The following is a 26,022-nucleotide window of genomic DNA, read 5'->3' as shown; positions in this document are numbered from 1 at the left end:
AATTAAAATCCAATATGTGAATACAAAAAGCAAAAATGTCTGTACCTAAGGACATCTTTCGATAATTATTGGTATGTACCTAAGGTGAAATAAATAAACAGAACATTTATGAATGTCTATCTGAGTGCATAGTGAGCTGTGATTGCGAAGGTAAATCGTGTGAAGTGTTTGTACTTATTATTTGGTGAATCATGAATTATAGGCAACTCATTGAAGTATTTAGAGCTCACGAGGGACGTCAGGTAGATCGCGTTGAAAAAGCTTTGGAATATATCTGCCAAAGCTTCGCTGTGGATAAACAAAAAAAGAGTCAACTCCATACAAAATTGAAAAATCTGCATTTGAAATTTGAAAAAAAAAAATGGCAGGCCGCATCCCGGTCCAAAACTTACTTTGACTCATATAATGAGGAATGGCTTGACACAGAATTTGAATTAGAAGAATTTTATCATGCTGAGCCAGAGCCAGTGGCTTCAACATCTCGTGGAAGGCCATCAACACAAGCACTTAAAAAAAAAGTCGGACTCATCATGCCAGGAAAGCCTCAAGAGAAGAAAATTTACATGACGTTTCCATTCGTGCTATGAACTCGTCGGATCCTTTGATAAGCTCCCTCAACTTAGGTAAGCGACTTCAAAATAAATCTAATCTGGAATATCCAGAAGATGTTCAAAGTTTTTTAGTGACTGAAACTTCTTGCAATACAACAGATTCGAGTACAGAAAAATATACCATAGCAGATATTTTAATCGATCTTGAAGAAATAAATGATGATTTTGTTCAGGGTGTTCATGTACATAATGAATAAATAAACGTTGTTGCAGTATACTTATATATCTTGAAGCTTTTATTGCATGGAGTTCGTTTAGCTTTAATAGAGCTTTATATTGTATTCCCTTTACTTGTTTTACGGGTTAAGAGCCTGAACCAATCTGAAAAATCCTACAAAGACAACCTGTTACGTATGTAGATGCAATGGCCTGTATTTGACGGAGTCCTTGTGCAACTTAGAACATCTGTACAACTCAATTCACATAAAAACAGTATACAATTTTCTAGTTTGAACTCTACAGGTCTGCGCTGCAATAAAATACACATCTATAGACTGCTGTGTACATGAGACATTCGTAGATAAAAGGGATATATTCCATAGAGATCAAAGGTCTGTATTCCAGGGAGTTTGGAGACCTTAGAAGTAATACCAACCTGCAAAACAAGTATTTCACATCTTTTAGACAATAATCTACGATATAAGTGTGAAATATTGCAGAAATGAAATGAAAATATTTTCGGCCACCTACTTGTATGGAGCCGCCCCATAGTGCATTGGCCACTTTTGAAACCTATGAGGTGCCTCCGGGGAACTTGTACAAGGATACATTTTTATTTTTATACCGCGATATGCCGTGTAGCGGCTCTTTCGTTATCATTATCCATCAAATAGATGGTTATGCTCTTGAAATTTAATATCAACCAGGGGGAGCCCCAGGGCCAGTTTCGGTAATTGTGGAGTGCCTCGGGGAGTCCATTGAAAGGGACATTATCATTATTGCTTTATAATCTGCTGTGCGGTAGCTCTTACTTCATGATTTTCTATCAAGTAGATGAGTGTGCGTTTACCATCTCAATTGGCCGCTCGTGAAATCTATAAGATTCTCCCAGAGAACAAATAGAAGGGGTCATTTACGTGTTCTTACCATAGCATTACGCTCGGTTGGGTTCAGTCTTCAAAAGTTCCTTTGCAATTCGTTGCATTGATGCAAAATCCAAGGAGCAGGAGAATGAATGCTCCCTATTTGTTAAGTGATCATTGCTTTGATGTACTTGCATCATTTTGGAAAATACTGCATCATTGATTTGAATCCTTTCATTGGATCCTAGATAAAGGCAAACACGTGGTGCGTATTATTAGTAACCGGTTTGCTTTCCACTTCGTTGTTACGTCGCGAAGACGATTGTTGTTAGCAACTGGATATTGTGTCATATTTTGCTTCTGTAAAAGGAAAAATTACATTTGAAACAAAGTGCGAGGTCCGAAGACCAAAACTTCAATGAATTGTGTTGAAAAATTAATTGCCCTACTTATTTTACATTTTATGGCTCTTCCAAATGTGTTGCTGATGCTTCCGATGTTATTTTCCCGAATATGAAAATATTTAGTACATCGGGTGCCAACTAACATTTCAAACCAGTCAAACATAATTCCATTCCACTACTCTTCACTCTAATTATCCGGTTTCCATAAATTTGCGCAGTTCCAGGTTTTCGCATATGTTCCCAACCACAATTCTTACATGATGAAAGTTTCAACATAAATAGCATTAGGTTTCGTGCAACAGATAGAATCGTCAGTTTCATTACGATCAGCTTTATAGATTTGGTGCTCGGAAGGTTGTTGTCTACATTTTTTGCTGGTGCTCTCAGCTAGAAGTTTTTCTTCAACATATACAGTTAGTACCCTCATTCGACACAGCATTACCATGTCCTAACACTCGAATCATATCCATATAATCTATATACATAAAAATGAATTTCTGTCTGTCTGTTCCTTATAGACTCCGAAACTACTGAACCGACCGGCGTAAAAATTTATATGCAGGGGTTTTTGGGGTCGGGGAAGGTTCTTAAGATGGTTCGAGACCCCTCCCTCCTTTGGAAAGGGGGGCTCCCATACAAATGAAACCGAAATTTCTGCATAACTCGAGAAATAATCAATTTTAGGCGAAACGAAGTTCGTCGGGTCTGCTAGTAAAATATAAAAAAAAACGAGAAAGTTCGACGAGAGAATCAAACTCTCACTCAAGAGATTGACACAATCGAATATGACACCACTAGCCACATAACCACATAGCCACCTGCGAGTTTCATGCTTTCAAAGGGCAATTTGATGCTTCGACATCTTCCGGTTGATTATCGCCTGAAATGATTTGAATCAATGATGCGATATTACCTTACCAATCAAGTGTGCAAAGGAGCAATCGAAAGCGAGGATGTAAATTTATCCCAAATTAAATCATTTTTTTCAAAGCATTCTTTTGCGAATCATTCTCAAAAGAGGATGCTCTTTGAAGATTGGTTGGGTTTACTCATGTTCTTTTTTTTATCAAATAGGTCATTCATTCCGAACTTAATATCTACAACCTACACGGGACCCGAAGAAAGAGTCATTCTTATCACTTCCCCTGGCGATCGGTGAAAACCTCAAACCTCTATGAGTCGATATTGCAGGGATCGTCTACTAATAGAAATCTCGCTTAACTTTTCAAAAGGTCCTAAGTAACATTTTTTTCATGAATTAATTTGAGTACTGCAATCAAAAGCTTTCATGTTGTTCTGTTGATTGCGCTATTCAAATTAATTCATGAAAAAAATGTTACTTAGGTCCTTTTGAAAAGTTAAGTGAGAAATATCGAAATGGCAAATAGAAAATCCTTGGAGAGCTGTTTGAAGGAACCATCACAGTAGCCCAGAAAATATTTTTCAATATGACTTAACTTAGCTCATGGAACATCGACTTATGAAGGTTTGATGTTAGAATGGAATGTGCTCACCTACGGGTGAATCGGGGCACTTCAGAGCATCTAGAAATGGCCAATGTGATTAGTAATCTATTTCAAATGAAGAACAATTTCAAGCGCATAACCATCTATTTGAAGACTTGCGGCCATCAAATTCAAGCGATGGTGACATTTGAAGACTTGTCATAAAGAATGAGTAACCGAAAGCCATAATTGTGTATAGTCCTGATAGATTTCCTGCGGCATTTTGCATGAGCCAGTGTAGACAATCTGCTCTAAATCGATTTTAAAACCATCTATTACATGGAGAAGATAGAGCTGCACCGTACATGTTTATATAAACATGAAAACTTGTTGATATAAACATGAACATGTCCTCTCCTACGGGTTCCCCAGAGCACCTCATAGGTTTCAAGAGCAGACAATGTCACTAATTGATTTCAAGCGCATAAACATCTACCAGGTGAAAAATCAAGACGAAAGAGCCGCTGCACGACGGGAGTAAAACGGGAATGCCCCTTCTGTTTCACAAGAATTTTCTGTCCCCGAAGCTCTGGCCATCCGGAAGATGCTCCCTGACGAACCAAAATCGAGCACGACGCCACGCAAAATCGTTTTCAACGTTCAACGTCAAACGCCCGGATGAGCAGCTGAAATAACCTAAACCCAAATCCCTACCCCGTCCGTCCTGTATTAAGTTTTTTAACCTTGAGTCGCCACGAGTATTATAGTCTATGTCCCCTCCCAACTAACTGTTAAGATAAGATGATATACCATGTAAAAATATCATACTTGAGAATTGCGGCTCCGCAAAGTGTCACACACGACTTAGCCTACCAAATAAATGAACTGGTATAAAAAAAAAGAATTTTCTGATTGCGTTTTTAATACATTTTTCTTGAAAAGAAAGCTACATTCTTTCAATTAAATTGGTGTGTAAATGTGTATACGTTATACTGTTTAAGATTGTGTCAAATTAACTTATTAGGTTTTTCTTACGCACAAGACAAGGCTACAAAATGGACGACATAAAGTTTGCAGGTGCCACTTCGATTAATGAGAGAGCTTTTTATCGATCATGGCAAACATATATTTTACGTTCGTTCATAAGTACCATTAGCTTTAGCTTAGCTTAGCTTAGACTGACTGTACATATCAATGGTTGCTACTCCGTGATTGATCGGAGCTGGTGCGAATTGCACTTCGATCCAAGTGAATAGTGGTTGGGATTTACCATCTATTCTCGAAGTGCTCTCGAATTTTGATCAATAACGGCGCCGGCGAAGTCCTTACAGTCAGTTGGGAAAGGAAAGGAATACCTCTGCATCTCCAAAATTACCACAGGCAGGAATATGTGTTAGTTGGGTGGGGTAATCAGAAACATAGATCGGGATTCATAATGGAAGCGATGTGATCTATGCAACTTCTATTTTAACAATTAGTACGGATATTGTTATATACAAAACTTAGAATTCTCTTATCAGATCTTTAAGGGTCTGTTCACAAATTACGTAACGCTTTTGGTGGGAGGTGATAGGTCCAACTTGCGTTATATTTTGTAACACCAAAAGGTGGGAGAGAGGGTGGGTACTATCAAATGTTACGCATAACGCGAATAAAAATTTATTTTTAATGCTTTCTTTTTTCATCACTGATTGAAGTAATTGCTGACATACCTTGATAGAGACGGTGAATACGCATCAACCTTTCCTCTTCACCACCATACTACCCATAATAGTCCCAAGTTAGTCTTTGTAGTTTTTTACTTTTTATCTCAGAGCAGGCTATTATGGTATTTTTTTGTATAAATAGTAAAGACAGCGAGTTTTGTTCGAAAAATTGTTGCTAAATATCGAGGCATTTGTGTTGAGCTGTGCATGGCATTTGAACGATACCTGCTTTGATGCTGTTCTTCTTACCCCACTAAGGCTCCGGTGCGATTCGCGAGTTAAAACCGAATTAAATTTAAAAGTGGCAGTTCTTCTAAGTTTAAAATCACTCTATCATAAGAATGGCTGGTGTTACCCAGCAAGAGCAAGAAAACATCTATAAAAAAATATTCGATATCTGTCAAAAGTTGCTCTGCAAACAGGGTTATTGGGAAATTATTAAACTGTCGCTTTAAAGCTCATTTATTTAAATCGCAAATCGGATCAAAGCCTAAGTGTTGTCCAACCGATAGAATGTTAGTAGAGATTTTCTACCGAAAATGGATTTTTCTCAAGATACAGCCTCGTTACCCAACTTCAGAAGTCCTGCGTTGAATTCGCATAAAGATACGCTAAACAACGCATCATTTAGTTTGACAAATTAAACTTCGGAAGAAAGTTCGATTTTCAAGTCTCTATTTCCGAATACTTATTTGGTGCTACTCCGACAATAGAAGTCTAAATTTATGTCACATACACTGATTCATCAACGCGCCCCTCGCTTCTAAAAGTGCTTGTCAACAAACTGTCAACTGTTGTCTTATAATATTCTTCAGTTACTGCTTTACTTTCCAGCCATTGATGAGGTATTAATACTTTGTTTTCGCTTTAACTGTAGTTTGAACTGCGAATTTCATTTTTTAGATAAGTGACAAAAGAAAGCGTTAGCGGTTGAATCCGTCCCAAAATTGGACCGGAGCCGAAACAACAGAATTTTTAGGAACTGTTATGGAGGAAGTCAAACAAAACCAGGAGGCGTTTGAGGTATAATAGAGCTGGTTGCTGTTAGCGGATTAAGTTATGTTTTCATATCGTTCTACAGAAACCTACTGCCCAATACTTTCATAAGAAGATTGCTGAGAAGGTACCATCCATTCAAGCTCTGAGCTGGACGGTGATGAAGAGTAAAATGCGTAATTTAAAGACGTCATATCTGAAAGCAAAATCGTGGAGAGGTCAGACTGGGGCTGGCCTTTTGGCGGAGGGTAATGAATCGAGTGTGTCGGAGTATATTCATAAAATATGCCCTCATTGGCAGATTCTGGAGTAAACTTTCGGTCTGCGGAAAACTGTCAACCCGGTCGTTGTGATTGACACATCAAGCAGCAACTATGAAGAATGCATCAATGGAACGGATGTTGTGGGCCAATTCGAAGGAACTAATCAAGAAGTTACCTACGTCGAAGAGGTAATTGAAGAGCAAGTGGTTGAGCAAGATTCTGATGATATACCGGATCCGACTGCACAGCCGAGTACCAGCGGAATGAGTTTTATGGCATTCAAGAACCAGTTAAAAAAGCAGCCTTTGAAGAGGAATAAAGCAACATCTAATTCTGGATCCATTTCTTTTTTGGTGGACTACAAGAGAAAAAGCTGAAGTTCGAAGACACAAAATGGAATAAGCAGATGCAATTGGATGAGGAAAGACTACAGTTGGCTAAATTGCAGATGAAAAATTAAATTGAGTTGAAAAAAATTGAATTGCAGCAACAGATGAAAATAAGAAAATTTGAATTGGACAAGGAAGAAAGACTTGCAGTAATCAGAATGAAATTGGACGTGGAGTGTATGGAAAGGATTAAGAAGTACGAACTTGATTTTTAAATCAAATAATCATGCTTAATTGCTCAACTCTTGAACTAAGACAATTGATTAATCAATAAACCACAATAAATGATTACTTTTCCTGCAGTTCTTTGATTATTTCCAACAAAGATCGGCGTTTAAGTTCACCTTCGTTGAGTGTGGCCGTAACGTTCACTTCCCCTTCCTGTTCCTCGTTGTCGTGTGCAGCTTCTGGTGGTTCAAAGTTATCCTCTCCCTCACCTGACTCTATCAAAATGTTTTGAATAATAACACAAACTAAAATCCAACGACATGCTTGCTTGATGCTCTCACCATTTTTAGCTGAAACTTTTAGTTCTTTCAAACTATTGAACCTTTCCTTCATCAATCCAAAGCAATGTTCAATGTGAATGCGATATTTGCTTAAAGTTTTGTTGGGCTGGTTCCTGTCATCAGTGGTCCTTTCTGTAGGATTGAATCTACAGGGTGTGATAACGGTTGTTGTTAACTTATAGGCACTATCACCCGCAAGCCATTCAGCTCCTGAAAAATAATCCAAAGGTTTTGTTGATAGTTCGCAGTTGTTGAAAATTCTACTATCGTGCACGCTCTCAGGATAACTAAGCACCATATGTCGAATTTTTAGTCACAAACTGCTTGTACTTTCAAAGAATATATATCACATGTCATAAGACGAGTTTGTACAATCCCATTTAATTCCACCACTTAATTGTATCTTGATAGATACGTATTTCGACCTAAACAGTAAGGCCGTCTTCAACAGTAAGGCTTCTTCGACTAAGTCGAGTCAAGTACGAGACACTGAAGACGGCCTTACTGTTGAGGTCGAAATACGTATCTGTCAAGATACAATTAAGTGGTGGAATTAAATGGGATTATACAAACTCGTCTTATGACAAATGAAGACATTCCACTAAAAAGCTCAAAATAATTTTCTTAACAGAATATATATTTTGATAAGAAAATTATTTTGAGCTTTTTAGTGGAATGTTTTCACCTGTCATAAGACGAGTTTCAACAATCCCATTGAATTCCACCACTTAATTGTATCCTGACAGATACGTATTTCGACCTCAACAGTAAGGCCGTCTTCAGTGTCTTGTACTTGACTCGACTCGTCGAGTAAGTCGAGTCAAGTACAAGACACTGAAGACGGCCTTACTGTTGAGGTCGAAATACGTATCTGTCAGGATACAATTAAGTGGTGGAATTCAATGGGATTGTTGAAACTCGTCTTATGACAGGTGAGAATATATATGCTTACGTGAAAAATATTCCTCTGGGTCATGAAAAGGATTTTCAGCGAGCTTGATTTCAGTACCGTCATAATATCCAATACAATGAGGTAGCTCGTGGAAGGTTTTTGTAACTAATTCACGTCGTTCGGAAGTCTCAGGCCAACATATATATCTTGTTTTAAGGTTAAGTATGGCTTTGACCACCACCACCAATGTCAAAGAAAGCCGCTATTTTTCCTACGGATTCACCTTCACCATAGGAACTATGATTTTTTGCGTTCGTTCATAAGTACCATTGGTCATAAACAAAAATCTCAGCATCCCAGAGTAATGCTTTCATAGTGGTCAAAATAAACAATTGCTCGCATTAATATAAAGTGACTGCCTAGGATTCTATACTATGGGGTCACTTTTTATCCTCATGCAAAACCGTGCCCGTACCGTCATTCAGTGAAGGTGCTTTTAGGGAAGCATTCGCTCCAAGATACATATCCTTCACAGTCAAATTCATGTCGTTTTCCTTGACAGATAGCAAACTCTCGTTTTTTTTTCTAGGTTTTTCTTCGCGCTCACACAAACCACAGCTAGAACAAACAAACTCCACTTAGCTGATCAAATATGGTTTGCATATGGGTGAATCAGAGAGGTACCATCTTCATTTAGCACTGTCATGCTAAACCCAACACAGTGTGAAATTGCTTTTTCCTAAACGTTTCATCAGTTACTGTTTTTTTACAGTCATGACAAAATGCCGGTTGTTTATTTTCCTCAAAAGAACTACAAAAAGGAGACTAACATAGTACCTAGTTTGTGCCAAACAATGGACGACTATCAATTGTGTTGGATGTTAACTTGCTTTATCTGGCATTTTTTGTGCTACTGCTTCTGTGTGTCATTTACAATATGACTGAGTCAAGATCAAACTATTTTCTTCGGTGTTCACCGGAGTACGTAAGAGTAGGCACCAAAAGATTTTTTTACATTTCCTGTTGATGAAAGTGAGAATGCAAAGCGAAGCAAATACAGGAAGGCTGAGAAAACAATTCAGAACAAACGATAAGACTTGTTGGCGTTCTCTCCAGAAAGATAAAAACAAGATAGAATGGAATTGAAAGGTATATAGTAGTGGGGACCGACTGCACAAGCACGATTCAGATAAGGAGAGACCAAATTTTTTTCAATAATGAATAGAGTTACCAAAGACAAACAATAGTACCGCTAAGAAAATTTCTAACGATAAAAAATTAAACGATTGTTTGAATTAAATTGATTGTGTGTATTTTTATGTTCTACGCAAGTTCTTATGAAATACGGTTACACACAGTAATTGTACGATGGTCTTAATGTCTTAGAATATCCTCGGTAGGAGTCCTAATTCAACCAAATTGGGAAAACGCGAAAAGTTTATTATGAACATCATCTACTATAAAGGATTGTGGTTACCCCAGAAATCACGGTGCAGTTAGTTAAAGCTGATATAAAAAAACTGTTCTTTCAGAGGGATGTCGAAGCATAATAGTTTATTGCCGATATAGTCGTTTTGCCTAATCCTCTGATTAAATCAAAAGTAGACAAAATAGATATACATTTGGCACGATGATGAATCGCCATCACCAACAATGCAATATTGTTCACCGTTGTATGGACGAATTTCTTTAAAATTTTCTTTTTTCTTTGTTCAAACTGGATTTGAAGCAATCGCTTACCCCTCATGTTTAGCTTAGGTTAAAAGACTGGAGCGATGAAATCATTCCATGAAAATTGAACCTCTTTTTTGCAGGTAATCAAAAACTTTAACTGCACGGGATATTGAAATTATTCATAATGATAATCACAAACCAATAATATATAAAATATGTTTATGCACCCCTAGAATACATGTCATACATAACATAATGGAAAGCTTTAAGGATAATTTAATTGTGCATGGAAGACAAAAAAAAGCCTACATAGAGGCACATCATGATTGATGATAGTCTGGTGAATATTTCAACACACACGACTCACTCGGGGCTGTCACGTATTTACGTTACCGTGGTCGTCGTCGCCCTGCTGGTGTGAAACAAACCACAAACAGCGTCATGTAGGAGTCCCGATCTGGAAGGTGGAATGATAAGTCTTTACCACTTTTATAAATTAATGTGAACTGTTTATCTAATTTAATCTTTTTCATAGTTGCAATAGTCATGCAATTTGTGATATTTTTAATTACTTTATTCCACAACAGTAACAAACATATAGCTGTACAACGAGTTATTATACTGTTGTGCATTCTTACATGGTTCAACACTAGAGTGTTGCAGTCTTTCAGTTTCATCAAACGGAAACACTTAGTCTGGCACAACGATTTCTATCACTTAACACGGGCTTAGATAGCATGTGCAAGGTAGCTCCATGAATGCATGTCCCACGTGTAAATTGGTCCTAAATTCATTATCATCACGCTCGGTTCGTTGGCTAAACGGGAAATCGTTGGGTCAGCTGATTGCCTTTCGTGAAGTCATGCATACTCCGGGATGGAAGGATAACATAATCACTCGTGCTACACATTCAAGCAAAAAACTAGGAATACCATACAAAAAAGGAACATGATGTGAATAAAATAGTTGAAAGGCTACTCTACATTCAGAAAATCATTAACTCACTGAATTACTTTTTACTTAAAATACCAAAACCTATACTTCCAAGCTAATGTTTAAAGAAAACGTTTTGCGAATTTTCGTACCATTTCGTTAATCGAAATTATGTTTTAAATTTATCTGCAAAAATAACAAATTCCGACACTGAGCAAAACAAAATCGACAAAAGCAAAAAACAATACATTTACACCAAGAGAACAAGCAGAATACTAATTTTAGGAGTACTTCCCAATCACTTTCGAAATATTCCCTATACGTCAAATAATTTTTTGTAGTCTTTTTTTTAATGTTCTTTGAGAGTTTGCGGGTAAAAAGTATTCTATTCCAAGAATGTCCATATCTTTTGGCAAAACATACTTTTGCATATAAACAAGAATGATCCTTAAGAAAATTATTTTGAGCTTTTTAGTGGAATGTCTTCACTTGTCATAAGACGAGTTTGTACCTTCCCATTTAATTCCACCACTTGATTGTACCTTGACAGATACGTATTTCGACCTCAACAGTAAGGTCGTCTTCAGCGTCTCACTGAAGACGACCTTACTGTTGATATAAACCTCAAAAAGTGACGCTCAAGTGGTCTAGTTATTATAATGTCTATGGTTTCTATTTTGTTTAAAATTTGGGGCACTTCACACCGGAAGGGTGCATTCGTGTCTGAGCTTCTGCATTATAGGTAGAGTGATGATCTTGTCTCTCGTTGTTCTCCTATTCCATTAATGTACTTGTACTTCATTTTGCGTTTCCTTTAATTTCTTCATCTGTTACTATCGCTGGCGGTACCTTATCAGCCGCCGGAGTGTCCCGTAGGACAGGGCCGACTATGAAGCTTTGCTCCAGCATTGTAGATTACCTGAAAAGAATTCGCGGCAGTATTTGCTTGGATTAAGGAACACAAGTTTTCTGACCTGTGGGATGTCTTACCCAACAGTGCCAGCCATTGCCGAGACTACTCTTTCGCTTCCAGAATTGCCGGCAACAGCCGACATTGGGGAAAGACTTAGTGTAGTATTGTCGATTTCTGCGCTGTCGCTTTGCTCCTTGCAAATTTTCTGTATTTTGTTGTATAGATCAGTTTCACGAAAGAAGTTTAACATTCTCGTCGATTTCGCATTGCTGTTATCCAGAGCGTCATGTAAACTCGTATCGATGTCGTAATTTCTTTGTGCTTCGTCAAACTTTCTGCACTCAAGAATCAAGTGCTTCATGTCCAATACCGATCCGCAACAGTCACAATTCGGCGGAGGCTCCTCCTTTAATAAAAAAAAACAGATTAATCCACCTAGCGGTGATGGCGCCTTTATCGTGCATTTAAAAAATAGCCATAACTTCCTATCCTTTAGTCCGATCCGGCCAATTTTAAATAGGAAACAATCGGCTAGAAGTCTGCGTCGAATGCAATTTATTGCGAGCAAATCGGTTGAGGAAAAGTGCCCGAAAAATGAGTGACACTTTTGCTACATGGGCTTTTACTACTATGGGTCTCTGGGTCATCTATAAAAAGTTTGTGTTTGGAGCGATCATATAGCCTTTACGTATACTTAGTATACGAGAAGGCAAAAATGAATTTTGGCCATAACTTCTGAGCCCAGATGTTCGTTGAATGAGTGCTACAGCATGGCTGGTATGTTTGGACTGTAGTCGTATAGCCATCTGAGCTGTTGCCTGTGTAGCGAGCAGTTCGAAGGGCAATGTACCTACCTCGGCCATTACCGAGTTTGTAGAACTAGTAACTAATGCTCCAGAGGCATAGCGGATCATTTTATTGAATGCGGGGGCGAGCTCTACTCACTAGTTCAATGCCATGTATCAGTTTTGCGGTTATTAGTGCTGATCCAACCTGCAGCAGAGATAGACGGTTGCCACGTGGGAGTGGCTCCGATCATCTGCAGAATTCTCAACCGAGATGCGCAGGCTTTCTTCATAACTCGGCAATGAGGCTTGCACGTCAAGGTTCGATCTAGGGTTACACCTAAGATTCTAAACCGGACTTGATTGATAGAAATTTGAGACGAAGGTTCTCGGCGTGCATTTGGGCTGCAGTAGAAAAGTATGTGACTTCGATGGTGATATGGTAGAACAAACACTTCTGTCCCATTTGTTGACAACCTTGACAGCGGCATGTTGTTTTCGGTGATGCCCCTCGTTTTTCTTGCCATTACTTCAATGAGAATATCGTCCGCGTACAACAATATGTTGACTATTCTTGGTATAACTCAGAAAATGTGTTGCATTGCGATGAGGAACAGTGTAAGTGTTTGAACTGAACCTTGTGGTACTCCGTTTTCTAGTGGATGCTCGCTTGACAACTGTCTCTCTACGGTTACTTGAAACGTTCAGAAAACGTAACAGAAAACTTATCTATAACCAACAGCAGATTTATCATACGACCACGTATCCGCCACGACTCCAAGCTGCGCAAAATTGCATATTTCCAAGTGGTATCGTAGGCTTTGGAAAGATCCAAGGAGGCCACCACGGCATGTTCATCACTGGTTGGCAGATACTTTTCCAACTCAGCAAGGTACACGCAAAAAAACTGCTTGTTGTTTCCACCTGAAAATTCAGGTACATTTTACGTGAACACGTAGTTGCAACTTCTTCAGAAAGTTCAGGTGAAACTTACATGACCAGTGATTGTCACCTAAAAACTCACGTAGATTTCTTCCACAACCAATTGCGGTAATCATTACCTGAAATTCACGTAGTCCACCTGATTATCTCACAGATTCGCATTCTAAGTGAAAATCACTTAGGGGCAAGCCAGAGTAAACGCGACGTGTGCACAGTGGGACCAATTCCAAAAAAAGACGGTCAAAAATGTTAGAAGTGAATAAAATGGTCTAGCAGGCCACATATTATGATATTTCATTGAATGGATGGTTCATCTTCTCGGTATCACCGACCCGTAAGCTAGAGTTCCACTATCGGAACGAGAGGTGGGGCACCAGTCGTCGTAAGCACGCTAACGTTCTCAAAGACAACGTGCTTGCACCAAGTGGTGCCTCATCAAATATCAATGGCTGGCGCCGCTAGTGTAGAGTTCTACTTCTATGAGCACTTTCACAGGTAGAGTAAAGGATGTATTTTGGACCACCCGTACCGGGGCTCTTATGTTATAGACCACTAAGAGGAATTTGCACTCAGTGGTTCAAAATATGAGACGTCGAACTGGTGGTCCAAAATACCTCCCTTACCCTATTAACTGCTACCATTAATTACCAATTTCTGCCACCTCACTGCAGTGCTAACGAAAAATGTATTCCATTATTAGAAATTGTAAACATATATATGTGTGTGTGTGTTACTTCTACGTGAAGTTAAGCTTGGCAGCTTGGCTTGGCAAAAGGAAGGTCGTATGATATGTGCCATCACAAATATTGCCCTCCGCTCGCTTTCAAATCGACTTCTATAAAAACATTCTTCATGCCTGCCGTATCCTAACGGAACTATCAATTCTATACTTTCGCCTCTAATTCTATCATGAACATGTAGGGACACGGCAGGTATTTCCGTCCATCGTCATAGGGGCTAAAACCAACGAAAGCAACGTACATTTGCTAGAACTCCACTATAGCAGAATGTTTCTCCTGAGCTTACGATTTGGTACGTATGAGTTTTACAAAAAAGCGTCTCTTTTATTGGTTTTCGAGACTATGACGAACAGACGAAAATACCTGCCGTGTCCCTACGTCTAAGTTTGGAAGATGATATTAGCATTTCCATATCAATATACAATAGGTTTTGTTCCGTCCCGCAAACCGTTTCTTGATATTACAGTTCATGTGAAAAACTCATGATCTTTTTACAGAGTAAGTATGGAAAATTAGAAGTAGGGGATGAAATAAAATACTCTCCCTCCATTGCGACTAAACATGACATGACTTGATAGTTTGTCCTACTTTCTTTAACAATATTTTCAAAATCTCAGAGCGCAAGTGCCTGTAAAAACTCATGATCACGTGGAATTTCCTTCATAAAAGTATGCGTGAGACAAGAACAAATGGTACTAGGGGGCCGTACACATATTACGTATGCTCTTTGAGGAGGAGGGGGAATCTGTCGTTTTACTTATAAATAAAAAAACATTTGTCTGTAAAAAATCTTACATGATGGGAGGGGGTGATCTTGAAAAACCAAGAAATAACGCTTACGTAATAAGTGTACGACCGTAGACAATTTTCAGCTGATGTCGAACCATTATATAGGGGCAAATGAGAAGAAGAAGGAGAACAGAAAACATATTGTACGTTGCTCAAAATTGATTAGTATTGCCGAAACGACCACTGTCAGTAAAATTGAAATAACTGAGCGGGCGGAGGGTGGCGGAACCTAATTTCTGCAGGATTGGATTCCTGACAAAAAAATGTAGCTACAGTGCGAACACAGATAAACAGACGTCTTACTCAACATACGTTCCACCGTTGCCCTTTCCAACGGTAGATTAAATTTTTTGTAGGTGGTTGATCGACCACTGATGGTGCTTCCATCGATTATGCTTGTGTTTGACGTTTGCACACTATCGCCATCTGGTTGCCGATTGTTCACTCACAGTGAATTCAGCATTAGGCGATAATTTTTTCGTGACGATGATTTTAATTGAATTTTATTCTAAGTGAGACGTCTGTTTCTCTGTGGTGCGAATTTCATTGATGGGTACCGATTGGTACCTATTTGAATTTCATAATGAAGACAGCAAGAAGATAATACAATAATAATTTTATACATAATAAAGACCAAGTACTTTCTGCGCGATCAAAAAAAAAAAAATATGAACGTTTATGCGTGGCTCTATTAGTTTTAGGACTACACTTTGTAATGGTGCCAAATATAATAGGTTTGAGCGATGTATCACAACGTATTGAAGTAGTTAGATAAATGTTACAAGATTTAACAGAATTTAAAATCGACAACATGCTCAACTTGTATTGACTGTAAAGGTAAGATCCATTCGTTTAAAATGACTAAAAACTGTGTTTACATCATCGTCAAGTATTCTACTAATAATCCGTGACCCAAGTTATTAATTTGGATGACTTTGAAAAAGTGGCTTTTGACCGTCTTTCTGAAGATTGGTCCTACTGTGGTGCGACAGTGCAATTTGACAGCCTGTTGGTAATGATTGTTATTTTTTACGTGCGTCGCGTAGCATCGTTCGTCACGTTAACTCTGGCTTGCCCCTAAGGCTTACGTGATTTTCACCTAAAACAGCGGTTCTCAACCTTTTTCTGGAGAGGTACCCCTTTGAGCTTTTACATTCGTTGAGATACCCCCCTATTTTTTCGCTGTAAATGAAAATAAGCATAATACATAGGTCTTAAAAACGGTCCGGAAAAATATTATATATTGTACTTTTAAAAGTTATCTGAAATTTTCGCTGTTTGGGTTTCGAGTCTCTTGAAAGAAGGCTTTCGAGTCTCTTGAAAGGGAGCTTCAGCGCCTCTTGAAAGCCTTCAGAGCCTGCTGAGGTTTCCGAGTCCCTTGAAAGGAGGCTTCCAAGCCGCTTGTGAGAGGCTTCCGAGCTTTCAAGCTTCTAGAAAGGAGGTTTCTGAGCCTCTTGAAAGGAGGCTTTTAAGCCGCTTGAAAGATGCTTTTGAGCCTCTTGAAAGGAAGCTTCCACGTTTCTTGAAAAGAGGCTTCCGAGCCTCTTGAAAGGAGGCTTTCTAGCCTCTTGAAAGGAGGGTTCTGAGTCTCTTGAAAGGAGGCTTCCAAGTCGCTTGAAAGAGGCTTCAGAGCCTCTTGAAAAAAGTTTCTTGAAAAGAGGCTTCCGAGCCTCTTGAAAAGAGGTTTCTAAGTCTCTTGAAAGGAGGCTTCTAAGCCTCTTGAAAGAGGCTTCAGAGCCTATGGAAAGGAAGCTTCCGTTTTTTTTTGTGAAAGGAGGCTTCTGAGCCATTTGACAGAAGCGTTTTGAAGGAAGGGTTCCGAACATCTCGAAAGGAAGCTTACGAGTGGCCTCAAAGGAGGTTTCCAAGCCTGTTATAACCAGGGATTGAAGTTATCATTTCATTATCATTTAGTATTCAGCCAATAACTCATTCCAGAGGCGGAATTCCGAAAAATGTATGTATGACTGAATACTAAATGATAATGAAATGATAAATTCAATCCCTGGTTAAAACCAGTGTTGATAAAAACTCAAAATCTCAAAATTCATGAACGAGCCAAATAAACCGTAATATGAAACGCACCAAACACCTGAGTTGAATCATCCATTTGAATCATCGTAGGTTTTCTTTTGTACTTTTTTTTATTATTAAAAAGAGTAAATTGTCGTTTGTTGCATTGAATTATGGATACTCTTGCGTGTGTAAACAATAAATTGCCTGCAAGTTAATTTTAAAATCTTTTTGGAGCGAAATAATGTTTTGGCAAATGAGTGAAACGATGCGTACTTGCTTAAAAATCTCAGACATGATGCATTCCTTCTAATTCTAATTTGCTCGCGCGGAAGGGCTCGATAATTGAGATTTGTGAATGATTTTACCAACACTCTGCTTGCAACGAAGCTATTTAGCTTTTCGGAAAAAGTCGTCATGCCTCTCAAATTAAAAACCAACTGTCAACACTGAAAATAAGCCTCTTAAATAATGGTTGTTGTGGCAGGATATAATAGGTTTTGATTTACTAATAGTCATGCATTTCATGTACAATGCAAAGTTTTGGAATAAAAATTACACAATTATCAAAACTTGATCAAAAAGTGTTTGTGGAAGTGAAGTTGTAGTACACCTGCCATTACGCATTTTCGTTCGAGGTACCCCCTGGGACCAGCAAAAGTACCCCCAGGGGTACATGTACCCCAGGTTGAGAACCGCTGGTGTACAGCAACTGCATCTCATATAGTGCTAATACAACAGGTATTTTACCATATCTTATAAAACATTGAACCTATGCAAGTGTTCTTACGCCGCTTCATTCTCTGCAACAATTTCCTATCTTCAGTAATAAGTTCTCATCGACGTATCGTTTTGCACGCACCAAGGTCACGCAGCACTTGACATAATCAATCAAGATTAAAATCCTATCGCAGTACTCCCTGGTGGTGGTACGTGCTGGTTCCATTTTTCACCCTAAAAGCCGATGTTGATGAAAATTTATTACTTAGAAACGGGATTTACAACCCGGGGACGTTCGTGCCCTCAAGTTCTGCTTTCTGCCACGAGCGGAAAATTGCGAAGTAGTTTGACATGGGGGAATAACCAAAAGTGTGATCCGAGGGCAAACTGATCGTTTTAGAACAATTTGTCATGAAAACTTAAGGATGGTGAAATTGCGTGCAACATACAATGCCATGAGCGTTTCGCCTAGCTGTAATAATCTGCACCAATTAATCCAATAATCGGACACGTGCCTGAATTCAAAATATCCAAAAGCATAACACTGAAAATCCAGCCTTGCGGTAAAGTCTCTGAAAAGCGCTATGATGGAGAGGATTTTGTATGTCTCATCGAATTTAATAACGCATCTACGTAATTATTTCTATTTGAATTATTTAATTCAAATTTCAAATTTTTGACCAATATTTCAGATAACAACCGAAGTTTCTAAAACATTCGGCATTCATTCATTGACTTTTCACGAAAATAATGATCCGTTCCGGACCATCCTCCTCCCTAGTATATCTATTATGGATGGAATAAAAGTTGTGTTGCTCCAATCTGAGAATTAAAACATAAAAGTTAGTTTCATAAACGACCATGCGATGACATATTTCCGAGGCATATCAATGTTCCGCTTCATCATTCACCATAGGGTGAAAATAAACCAACCTTCCTTTTCCTGGAACTAACTGTAACATCGAAAGCTCCATATTTTCATTAAATTTGATGCCGCGCTAGATTCGGATGAATAATTCCCGATTTCCATTAAAATTTAATTGAGGTCTACCCATGTCATGATTAGGAGCAGAAGTTTCAACTTACTTTCAGACTCGATAACGGGCTGACATACTGACATATAACTATAAAAGCAACAACGGTAAACATTTTTCGATCGAACCATGTGCTTCCCGGCAGTCGGGGTTTCTCCGAACGTCGTCGGTTCGGTACATATATCGATAACACATTTCCGGGCGCTACAAATTTCTCATACAAACCCTCCGAGCATGACGCCACATGCAACAGATCTCACATATTTTCCCAGCAACAGTACCCGCAGTCGACGACCGACGCATGACACCAGCAATCCTTTCGCAGCCCTCGGTGTCGCCCAGCCCACTTCTTGGATATAATGATTGACCCCCAAACAGTGTAATATACGGCTCCGAAAACAGCTGGACCTCGTTCCCCCGAAAAATGTTTTTTCTTGTCTCGGAAAATCAATGTTGTTGATTTTGTCGCAGCCTCGACTCTTTACTGTACGGTTCTCGCAATTAGGGTTATGTGGTATTTCTAAATAATTTCGATAAATACGAATATGTTTGAAGTTGTGTTTTTTGTAACATAGTTGGTAGAATAATAGTATTCGCTGATTAGAATGCAGAGAATAAATCTCTCAGAACCGTTATTGATCACAAAAAAATCGCAGTTTTAATCAGTTATAAGTGTGATAAAAAAGATTCTAAAATAGATTTCATACATAGTAAAAGTCTGTTTGTCAATTGGGAGACCTAATCCATAACGGTCGTTTTGAAGTAGAAGTGTTTTTTTTTTTTCATTTCATGAGTGACTATATCATTATTTGAAATTTGAATAATTATTCAGCTCTTTAATTTTAATTGTTTTTATTAATTTAGTGAAACATTATTTTCATATTTCTCCGTCTTTTAATCTCTCAACGCATACCTTTAATTACAATTAGGAACGACTTTCGTTTACCCCATTCGTCTCTCATGAGCAGCTACTTGGTAATATCGACATGTACATGAGAAAATCACGCCAATGACACCAGGAAAGTGGTCAAAGTCTACCAAGAGCCACCAACCTGCTCCGGTTGCTGGAAGTGGTGTGAAATATTCAACTTCTCATTGAAAAGGAGTGTTGTTTTCATGGCAGTACAAGCAGGATATACAATGAGAAGCGATGAAGCTAATTTGTGATACAAATTGGACTTGCGAGCCATGAGCTGCCAAATAGTTCTGTTTTCTTATGAATTATTTATAAAGTTATTACAGATTTTCCTAGGAAAACTATAATATAGCAAATTATACATCTCGTAATCCAGGTCACAACATCCGGAAAATCCCAAAAATAATAGATTCGCATGTTGCTAATCACTTCCAATTTTTATTTTAAGCACTAATTAAAGGCAAAAAATTCAAACCGGAAATGCGGAGAAAAAAACAGCATCATCATCACTGCAACGTTCAAAATCTTTTAAGCAAAGGCCTGCACTGCATTGCAATGAACATCAAGTCCACCCACCTCGAACGGAATAATGCTTTATTTTTCTACAAAATTAAACCATTTGTTCTCACTTTGCTGATTCGGGACTGCAGTCGAATTTGCCATCCACCAGCCAGTCAGTTGGGCGAACAGACCTTGGCACTGGAACGGAAGCCATAAATTTAGATTAAGAGGTGGAGCTCGATTTAGGATTCAACGAAGCGTGGCTTGGGTTACATTACCCACACATTTTCTTTTGAATCCGTTTTTATCTTCCCAGACTGACTAAGAGCCGTCCCGTTAGCAAACTTTCCAATTTGACAGTAAACTCGGAAAATTAAGTCACATGAGGGCGTGCTCGAATGCTTTCAATTGTGGATATCAATATCGTTTATCATGAGCTAGACGTGGTTGGAAAACGTTTATTGATGAAAGCGTCGAACTAGCTATTGCTATTAATTAGAGATGATTCAATAAGTCCACTCTTTCCATCTATAGCCTTCTATTAACTCACATATAATACGATCCAATCTTTCAATCCGATGTGATTAAATCGAAAGAAAACAGATTGCCAATGTGATTTCCAGCTGGAGAGCATCGTTCACAGAAGATGAAAGATAGTTCTGTCAATTTCAATTCGCTTTCAAGTCGCAGTCGAGCAGCGAGTGGCAACCAACGAGAAGTATAGTGTGATGACAATGAACATCGTTTGGTGTTTGCTCAATCTATAGATCAGGAAAACCGCATGAATCATGTGCTCGTTCGACACATCCTGACCGGTTTCGCACGTTTGCACCATTTATAAAACAAGCACCGAGCGGAAGAAGATAGTAAAGCGGTGCACATATCTAGTGGGTGAAATATGTGATACGCCCAAAGCAATAAAATGAAATTTCAACTTTGTAGATACACATTTTTGAACCACATGCGTAAATTTTCAGTAGTAGAGTATAGAGTTATGAGAATAGCGTACGGATTTTATCTTGGACCACATACCCAGCGGTAGATCAACCAATTGCATATGCCTTTAGTAAATTAGTCGTATCTGTATCTCATAAAATTAAATATCAAGTATTTTTAAGCATAGGACATGTCCAATCTGGCATACTCGCTCGTAACACTTGCTCAGGCGAGTAGGTAGGTACATATTAGGAGTTCTTTTCTTAATACGATCGTGTGGAGACGCATGGTAGGACGATAACTTGTAGTCTTCTAAACGATTTGTAAATAACATCTGATTGTGAAATAAAACGCTATCATAAATCCACAAAATAGTTTAGAGAACCCATATAGGATAGTCTTAGGATTGCTACTCGACTCCAACCATTTCGGGTGGCTAACACCCGAAAAATAGGCAATTAACTTTGATTGATCTGAGCGTCGTTTATCGACTGTTCCATCTCATACACACTCTAAATAACAGTCCTGTTCTTGAAGCAGGAGAACTACTACTCAAGGGCTGCACTTCCTTACAATTAACTACCACGATTTTCTACATACCTACTAGTTTTATTATTTATTCAGACTAAGACCGAAGTGGTCTGTGCGGTATATAAGAGTCTTCTACATTCGGCTCAGTCCATGGCTACACGTCGCCAACCACGCAGTCTACGGAGGGTCTGCAAGTCATCTTCCACCTAATCGATCCACCTTGCCCGCTGCGCACCTCGCCATCTTGTGCCCGTCGGATCGTTGTCAAGAACCATTTTCACCGAGTTACTGTCCGACATTCTGGCTACGTGCCCGATCCACCGCAGTCGTCCGATTTTCGCGGTGTGAACGATGGATGGTTCTCCCAGCAGCTCATGCATTTCGTGGTTTATTCGCCTCCTCCATGTACCGTCCGCCATCTGCACACAGCATAGGTGGTACGCAGCACTTTCCTTTCGAAAACTCCCAGTGCGCGTTAGTCCTCCACGAGCATCGTCCAGGTCTTGTGTCCATAGTGGATTACCGGTCTAATAAGGGTTTTGTAGATAGTCAGTTTGGTACGGCGGCGAACTCTATTCGATCGAAGCGTTTTTCGGTGTCCGAAGTAGGTACGATTTCCTGCCATGATGCGTCTCCGAATTTCTCTGCTGGTATCGTTATCGGAGGTCACCAGTGAGCCCAAGTACACGAATTCTTCAACCACCTCGATTTCATCACCACCAATACAAACTCGTGGTGGGTGGCTTTCATTGTCCTCTCTTGAGCCTCTTCTTATCATGTACTTCGTCTTCGACGTGTTGATGACTAGTCCAATCCGTTTACTTTCGCTTTTCAGTCTGATGTAGACTTCCTCCATCCTTTCAAAGTTACGTGCCATAATATCAATGTCGCCGGCGAAACCAAATAACTGGACGGTTGATCAACCGTTTCAGTTTATCCGGAAATCCGTGTTCGTGCAATAGCTGACATAGCTGGTCCCGATCGATTGTATCATATGCGGCTTTGAAGTCGATGAATAGATGATATGTGGGCACGTTGTATTCGCGGCATTTCTGCAGTACTCGGCGCATGGCGAACACCTGGTCCTTTATTGAGCGTTCGCCCATAAAACCGTCTGGTACTGCCCCACGAACTCCCTTGCAATTGGTGCTAGTCGACGGCATAAAGTTTGGAAGAGTAGGCGGCGTTCAGCAATGTGATTGCGCGGTAGTTGCTACAATCCAGCTTATCGCCCTTTTTATAGATGGGACACACGACACGTTCCATCCACTCTTGCGAGAGAACCTCATCCTCCCAAACCTTGGTAATATGTAACACTTATTTTCTTCAACAAAATTTTTATCTCCGTGCACAGGCTTATGGTGCTTTTGCAACCTATACGCTATCTCGAATAATGGATAAGACATCTGAAGCTTTTTTGTTAAAGCTTAGTTAGATTATTCCGTGAGTGCCTGCACGTATGACCACTCAGCTGACCACCGAGAATATAAAAAAGAAGCAAATTGAACTGGACACCCAAATATTTTGGAACTTTTACCTAATTGTATAGGATATATACGATGCCGTGGAAGAATGCGATTCCGATTTCTAGACAGTTAATATACAAGGCAGAATGAGATGGGGTGTTACAAATTGCGTTCTCTTAAAAAAGAGTGCGCAGAATTTGGGGTTTTTTCAAAACTAAATTTCCAAAGATTATTCTCGTGCGATTCGTTAACAATTCATAATCGGCGTGCTTAAAAAGATTCAAAACGATTATTCCAACAAGAGTTATACTTCGTTGAAGTGCCATAAGGAAATTATTGCTAGTTGAGCAATTGAAATTGTAATTAAATATACAAAGATTGTAGTGCAGATTGTGTGCAAATGTTATAGGAGTCATTTTGTCAAATCGCTTTGAATTTACTGATTATATTTTGCGATAAGGTTATTCCCGCTGGTCTCCACGGGTGCTAGTTCCGATTTTGACAAAGTTCTGCGACCGTCTTAGACGAATTAAGTATTTCCATTTAATTCCACCAATTATTATTTGGTGGAATTAAATGGAGAGTACTTAATTCGTCTTAGATGATTGAATACATTCCACTAAAAGAGCTTAATATATGTTTCTGAAAGTTCTGCGGTTCGGTAAACCACCCTGTGCGCAGACACCCCGCAAATTGCACCACCCTATCTCCCTGTGGACGCTCACGCAATGTTTCCATTTGCCACGCGACATCGGCCAAGGCTCCCTCGCAACATAATTTTGAGCATTCCGACTGGTTGCACAACTGTCTGATGACGTCATCATAACATCGCACGTCTAATCGCGCGCAAAGTGGATCACGGTTATGTTTGCCCCTGTTAGTTAGGTAACCCCAAAATACACATCTTCACGGTTAGATGCATTTACCCGTTAATGGATACTCTTTTATTATTGATATTATTAACACCGTGAAAAATTCACCCATTTTCTCTCAAAAGTGCGTCTACCCATTGGGGTGGGAATCACGGTGGGAATAATATCAACAATAACAGACTTCCCATTAATGGGTAAATTGATCTAACCGTGTTGGTAAGCTAGAGCGTACACTGAACCAAATCACCCGCCAATTAATGTATGAAAAATCATTCAGCGATCTGTAATGTCGATACTTACCCACATTGAATGATATATCCATTTGGATGATTTACTGCTCGAACCTTATATACAATCATTAAGGCGTTGAATGCAAATATGACAAATAATAGCTTTTTTTCCTCTTCGGGTATGCCACTGCGACCTGTTATTAGATCTATTGTAGCGTTACCCGTATCCTTAGTGTTTAAGTGCATGTCGAATAACTTCATTACTATTGATAAGCAATGCAGTATCGGTTTCGATACAGTTGTTGTTTTGTTTTCTCAAGAGCATCATGACAAGGTCCCGCTATTTAGACTCTTCACAGAGAGCAATCCCATTGGAGGCTCTTATCAATAGGAAATCAATCCTTTTTGAGAAAACAGAACAGGGATACTATTTTTGGCCATACATCGGAGCTCTAGCCACATCCTTGTCTTGCTTCTAGAATATCACCAGTAAAACAATGAAACCCGGGATTTAGCTCTGTCTACAAGATCATTTCAATGGTTTGTTAAGAAGGGAATAATGGGCTACACGGACAATCTGAGAAAACTGAGAGAGGAAGAGGAGAAAAAACGTCAAGCGCAGTCGACGAGTCAGCGCCAGGAATATTCAGATTCGGCAGGATCATTAGACCGATCTCCACCTAAGAAGACATCTCGCAGAAATGCTTCTGATACTTCTTCAGAATAATTTATTGTAAAATTTTCTAATGCTTTCGGCTCCGTAGAGTTTTTTAAGAAAACAATTGAGCCAAACAAATAAACGAATTGGTTAAAAAAAAGACCATTTCAAGCATTAAGAGAATTTGTTCAGTAATAAGAACTTCCGTGTGTTCCTCTCACTACCATTGTTCACCAGTTCAAGAAGAGTTAGTACGTATTTAAACCCCTAACTCGATTTTTCCAGCAGTCAGTTCAGCCTAGGACCGGGTACCGAGGTTTTTTAACTAACTGCTTGAAAAGTTGTTTCCGCTGCATACAGTCTAGCCACAAACAAGAGGAATTCGAGTCTTTCAACTGTCTGCAAGGTAACATTAATTATGTTTTATTTCTGAGACTGCTGTTGGTAGCGGGGACTGAATACGATGAATCCTTAATTACCACAACTTATTGCCCTAGCTAGAAAAATTGATTAAGCTAGGGCTCTGTTTGGTAGATCTTACACCGCAACACACTACGTCAAAGTGATCTACCATGTTACGGGAAAATAGCTTACTTTGCATTCAAACTCTCTCTGTAGCTAATTTCAGTCGTGGACAGTATGATAATTCGTTGCATCCTCATTATACGAAAATCATCCATTTGAGAATTCAGATTCTTGAAATACAAAAGGCTGAGTAATTATAGAAGAAGCTTTCGCAAGTTGGTAAGTTTTGTTCTTTCTTAATATTTAAGAAAACGCCATAAAAAAACATCAAATAAATGATTGTTTTTTTTAACTGTGCCGATATTATTGAAGATCATCTCCAGCTAAATATTTACAGGCAAACATTTTCCATTGCAGATAACCGTTGCAAAATGCTTGCTCGCATCATTGGGTCTGGGTCACCAACGCAAATTTTCTGTTGGATTTCTTTTCCGGCGGTTCACAATAGCGGTCCGGCGTATAATGTATAATCGCAATCTGCTTGTTGTCGATTTAGATTAGATCTGTGCATTCATTTATTTTGCAATGACTAGTGAAACAATGTACCAGAGAAACTAAATGTACTAAACTAGATAATACCATCAAAAACGATCTTCCGATGAAATGG

At 39.0% G+C, this 26,022-nt stretch overlaps 1 protein-coding gene and 1 long non-coding RNA gene across 6 annotated transcripts in view; both read left to right on the top strand.

Annotated features, from left to right (window-relative positions):
* The window catches only part of LOC134204733 (calbindin-32), a 277,167-nt gene that overhangs the window by 99,826 nt on the left and 151,319 nt on the right, over window positions 1-26,022 (top strand). The window lies entirely within an intron of this gene.
* LOC134204741 (uncharacterized) lies at window positions 5,951-7,106 on the top strand. The gene is made up of 3 exons (XR_009977952.1): window positions 5,951-6,033; window positions 6,092-6,211; window positions 6,270-7,106. It is a non-coding gene; the product is annotated as an uncharacterized LOC134204741 (long non-coding RNA).

This window comes from Armigeres subalbatus, unplaced genomic scaffold, assembly GCF_024139115.2.
Source record: "Armigeres subalbatus isolate Guangzhou_Male unplaced genomic scaffold, GZ_Asu_2 Contig857, whole genome shotgun sequence".
NCBI lineage: Eukaryota > Metazoa > Arthropoda > Insecta > Diptera > Culicidae > Armigeres > Armigeres subalbatus.
The sequence above is the reverse complement of the archived record's forward strand: the minus strand, read 5'-3'. Positions and strand labels throughout refer to the sequence as shown.